Here is a 6,160-nt window from a genome sequence, read left to right on the forward strand (position 1 = left end):
CACCACACACCATGCTGAGTCAGAATTATCTTGTACCCCTATAAAGCATTTGGTTTTTAATATCTGCCTAAGAACATTTGTCCAGCTCTTAAAACATTGTTTTAAAAAACATTACGGGCATAATGAATACATGGCCTCTTATCTGTGTGTAAAGCCCAGTAGAAAAGCAAGATCAATAAGAGTAGTAAATTATACAGAACAAATTAACGTGGTGTTTTTTTTTTGTAATTGACGAGCAGATGAATCTCTTTTCAATGTGCTTTATAATTTATAAGAAGCTTTGAGAGATTTTTTTTTGACATTTGATTATCTAAATACAAAGAGCAATCATTGAATAAAGAAAATACCTGGTATAAGGTATGTTGAAAATAGTCATGAATGTTACTCAAGATTTCTATTTGAAACGCCAATTTTCAAAAAGAGGAGGATGAAAAAAGTAAAATACTAAAATTTATCAACTGTGTAGCACAATATACAAAGCACATTTAAATCTTAGTAGATTATTATCCTATATCCATAAGAATCTATTGTGTGTTGTATAGGTTAAGCAAGTTGCTGAAAGCAACAATGAGTAAATAATGGATCTGAGAGTTGTTATCAGTTCTTCTATCCATGTGGCCAAGAGTAATGGTATCAGGTTGGTCTCATCGAACTATTCTCTGTGTCCCCTGGAGCCCAAACTACAACCTGAATTGTTCTCTCTGGAGTTGTAAAACTGACATCCTCGGTAATGTAAGCACTGCTATAGGGTTAGAAGAACTCTGGCCTGGAGGAAGCTGCATGGCTTACAATGGACTGGGTACCCTATGTTTATGAAAGAGAAGTAATAGAAACATCTTGCTTTGGTAAGCATTACTGAAAGATAAAATCTGTTCTGATTCCACCGATGTGTACAAGAATGTTCATAGCAGCTTTTTTCACAATATTCCCCACTGGAAACAACTGAAATATCCATCAATAGGAGAATGGATACATAAACTCTGAAGGTTCATACAATAGAATACTACAGAGCAGTAAAAAGAGAACAAATGAATATTACCTGAAATAATATAAATGAACCTACAGACATTATGCTGAGTTAAAGAAGACATATAGAAAAGAGTACATACAATATGATTCCATTCACATGAAGTTCAAAAACAGGCAAAACTGACAATAACAGAAATCAGAATACTACTTACCTTGAGAGGCTGAGTACTGACTGAGGAGGGGATGACAGAAGCTTTGGGCTGCTAGACATGTGTTGCATCTTGACCTAAGTGTTAATTATTTGGATATGTGTGTAAAAAGTTCCTTGAGCTAACACAAGATTATAGTGCTTAATTCATTTTATTATACATATGCTCAAAATCAGTAATAAAGTTTGATTTTAAATCTGCTCTGAATCATTTGACCATGAACACAATGACTAACCTGACTTGCCACAGAATAGCACAGTGAAACTCCAGGGCCACATATTTAAATATGCCATCATCCTTTCACTCTACTTAAACTCATTCTACCTTAATACACACTGACCTCTATATTTCTGAGATGATATGTTCTTAATAGAATATGAATTTTGAATTGTTCATCAGTTGCAGTAACAGATTTCCCCAGACCCATATTCTGACATTCTGCTGCTACATATTATCAGCAATATATATTAACAAATCAGAAAAAATATATATATTATATAGCCACTAGAATCATATCAGCTATTAATAGCATCAGTTCATGTCACCTTGTGCAAAGAAATATTTTAAAGTGGGGGAAAATTTTAATTTTTATAAATGGAAGCTTATTTTAACTCCATTTTCAAAATTTATTTTGCTTATTTCTCCACCTACATCAACCCAAAATTAATTACTTGAAACCATTGATATATTAGACTTCTAAAATATTCTTTTAATAAAATTTAGTGTCTATTTTAAAAGTTTCTCCATTTTCTTCAAACTGCTCAAAACTATACCGTAGGTTAACAAAAGAAAGACACACATTTTGTTTTCTTTTGTTTTGCTTTTCTTATTAGGGTGTTTGGTAGCGAGTAACCAGAAGAATGCAAAGACCAAGTAATAAAATCATTCAGAGTTAGGCCCTCAACTCCAAGTCAGACATCATTTATGAGGCCTGATAATCCTGAGCTTTACTAGAAAATATTGATAATTAGAGGTTTAAGAGTCTGAAGGTCTTGTTAACAACCTCCCTATACTGATTGGGAACTTGGGAAAACTACAATCTCTATCTAGACAGCATTCTAAACAAATTTCTCCTTGGCTGCTTTTCAGAGCTAACTGGTTTCTGTGATTGGAGAAATGAACAAACAACAGAATTCTGGACTTGCAAGGGTCTTTTCTGTTTTCAGGTTGGTGGCATTTCACCTAACATATGTCATCCAATTTTTGAAACTAGAATCTCCCAGATCATCTTTGAAAACAAGATCAACATACACTTTTTGAGAGGAATAATGTGCTAGATTAAAGCAACCTGTTCAAGAATTTATAATGACCTTATATACATTATAATTTCACTCACAGCAATATAATTTTGGCTTTCTTTTGTGGAAAGAATTAAATCTTTTATATATTTTATTCTGTGTGAGGGTCAAAATAGTATTATTTATTAACAATGAAAATAATATGCAATTTTTAAAATGCTAGACACATTGGAAGTGACCAATTAGTCTCATTGATTGACTAATGTGTAAATGAACTGTGTGATTCTTCATAATATTTTACAGATTGGGAAGTTCAGGAAACATTATGCATTCAGGAAAGAACTAAAAGATCAGTGCTTAAATGTCCAGTTCTATTGTTCTGTCCATCCTTTTTTGGCTTGGGTGAGAGGATACATAACTTAGATCTAACAGATCTTCAGTCGTGTATACTTGACTGTCCATAATACAAATGAAGTAGAAGACTTGCCTATACAAGATACGCATACAATAGAAAAGAGAAGTCAACATCTAACCCCTAAAATAACATAAAGAAGCATTTAGCACTAAACTGTGTGTTGTCCAAGTTTCTATAAAAAGAAAACGAAAGGCCTGGTCCTGGCCCTGTAGGAGTTCACAATACACTGAATGCTGGTCTCTAAAATCAGAACTATTGCAGAATAAGGTGACTGTGATATACAGTGTTCAAAGGTGAATGTCCTCTTAGTTGAAGCTGAATAAACACATAATTGAAATGGACAGAGAGAGAATCAGGAGACTCGTTTATGTAACCTGATGTAGGGAAGAGGAAGTTGTTGTTGGTGTCGTTGTTATTGTTTTTTAATGCTGTTTTGTTTCGGTTTTTATTTGATTTTGCCCTTTAATCCCAGTTAAGTCCTCATATTTTTAAGAAGGGATCTTTTCCAATAAAGAAGCTCACCAATTCAATATTATTAATTCATCTGAACTTGATATACCATTTGTTGGATATTATACTAGATAATTTTATTTTTCAGGGTCCAATTTATGTATGCTGGTCAAAGTCTTGGTGACTTAAGTACTACTGATATCCTCTGGATAAAGACTTGCCTATACAAATAATAGCATTATTTTTGGTCGCACTGCTCAGCTTTAAATTGGAAAAGGCTATAGAAAAAGCCTCTAAACTTTGGCTTCCTGAAATTGAGTAAATTTCATGAAATCCTAAGTGGTTATTCTAATATTTGATGAGACAGCTACAGAGACATTTCTGATTGACTCACTGACACCTACTCTTTATTAGTACATATTGAATCAGTGTATTGGGAAAATAGAAGTCAACCTATGAATCATGGATCTAAAGCATTTCATAAAGAATTAGAGGCTTACATTTTTCTTAGAAAAGATGAAAGAACAGAGATCAGGAAAACTTCTGCCATAGGTTAGGAAAGCTGCCACTACAGGGCAGAGAAGTCATCTCAGGCCAAAGTACTAAAGCTGTTGATTAAAGGTCTTCTTGCCTGGAAAATGTTTCAAATCTCCAGTATCTCTAAGAAGGTTCTATGAACTGACTCGGACTGAATCCACTTAACTGATTGTTTTAAGAATTCACTTCTGACTATATATATGCTTGTACTATGTCCAGAGAACATCAGTTTCTTCTTCTCTTTCAAATTCCCTTCATGTGCAAGCTCAAATCTGGGACTACACAGGGAAGGGGATTCTGGGAAATACAGTTCTCAGCTTCTGTGCCGAAAGTCAGATGAGACTTTAAATGGGAGTGTTAGATGCTCAAAAAACTGCAGATGATACAGCACAAGTTCCTCCAAATTATGCATCACTTTCTAAACTAATGCTCATGATAAGGTTTTATTATCTTAAAAGGGCATTTGTGCTCCATTTTAAAAGGAGGATTCTGAAGGAAAAAAAGTATGAGAAACAGATTTTTAACCCTGGCTTAAACATTAACTATAAACAATAGCATAGAAAATGGTACTAAAAGGGTTGGGGTTGGAGATAGCATGTTTAATTTTATTTAATGCAACATTTTCACAGTTATTGGATCAAAGAATCCTTTCTCTTTTCATACAGAACTTATTAACAAGCTTTCACAGTGTGCTTTTATACAAACCCTATGCCGGTGGATGTTTTCAGGAAACTTCAACATTATTAATCAAACCTATGGTTAAATAAAGCATATCTACTAATGCATTTATCTCTTCTCCCTCCTGACACTCTACTGAAATCAAAGTATTGGGATTTTTAAGGCATAAATACCAAAAATAAATGAAACTAGAAATAAAGACATCAGAGATGACAGATTTCAACAGTTTTGAAAGATGGATAATAGATGTAAAATCAGTCACTAGAGAATGTGACTTAAGATATTTTACAATCAGCATGACCTGGGCACCAGCCAATCAGAGAAGAAACCAGGAATGCTTAGAACTGGGTCCTGGAGGCTCCCTGCTGAGTAAGATACTAATCCTTTCATTGATGGATGGTGGAGACTTCAAGGCTCCACGAGAATAATTTAGGGTTATGGAAGGTAGGGGAAACTCAGTAGATTAGAGAATGAAACTATTTATGAATTGACACAGAAGTACTTCAGGGTTTTAACAGCCAGTAAACCATTCCAGAAAAAAAGACATTCTAATTGGAAATGATGAACACCTTATACTGTATGTGTAAAATATAATCTAAGCCTGTAACATAGTGTTACTGTGAGCTGCCAAGAAGTTCTACTGACCCTGGAAGGAAATTATGTGACATATATGCCAGTGCTTTGTAAGCTTCAAACTACTATACACAAACTAGTTATTATTCTCCTAGAACTGCCAGCATGGTGCTTGCTTCCTAAAATTAAGAAATTATTGGAAAATTTGGGGCCCTTTTATTCCATTTCCCCCTAAAGAATACATATTAGAATTGTTTACTGCTCACAAACCAGAATGAAAAATGTATTTACAAGAGTATATGTCCTCAGTGATTCTCCAAATGTATTCTTAGTAAACAAAGCTAATTTTCCTTGATCTAGTACAGCAACCCCAAAACCTCCAGGGCTTTTATCAGAATAAATTCTTATCTTCTGGAATTACCTTTCCCCAAATATTAGTAGCTGCTCCTTCTCTGCCAGCACCCCTCCCATGTGCACACATACCAACCCCACACACACCTGCCATCTTTGCCTCTCCTGACCCTTTCAGTAAGTGTGCTGGCTCATTCTCCATTCCCTGGTGAATGTGAAGGGCTGCCATTAGCTAACAACTATTTGGCAGGGGCATGGAGCGAGAGCTCTGGTTTTGTTACTTTGTCCCTGAGCCTTTTTTTTTTTTTTTTAACAAAAAATAAAACACATCAAGATTCTTGACCTTACTCTGAAAAGTTACTGTAAAAATTAACATCGTTATTTAACTAAAAATATTAAGATTGAATACGTGTCATTTTCTTGGTAATAATTCACAATAATTTAAAGACATTATTAGACTTTCTAACTGCTTATAGAAGGACAACTAAGGTGAAAGTTTAAGTGAGGTGTTGGTATAAAGCAAAACCAATTTACTATGTTCTAGACTTAACATGCTAGTTCAACCTCAATAACTCTGCTAATACTGTGCACTAAACAGGATGGCTTTCTCACATTTCCCTGACCTTTTAATTTTTATCCATCCTTCATGAATAAATTCAAATTCAATTTTATTGGTGAAATTTTTCTCATTAATGCTTGGCCATACTGGTCTCTTACTATCCTGCCATCTTATGATTTTT

The sequence above is a fragment of the Pteropus vampyrus genome, unplaced genomic scaffold (genome assembly GCF_000151845.1).
Source record: "Pteropus vampyrus isolate Shadow unplaced genomic scaffold, Pvam_2.0 Scaffold1, whole genome shotgun sequence".
Classification (NCBI taxonomy): Eukaryota; Metazoa; Chordata; class Mammalia; order Chiroptera; family Pteropodidae; genus Pteropus; species Pteropus vampyrus.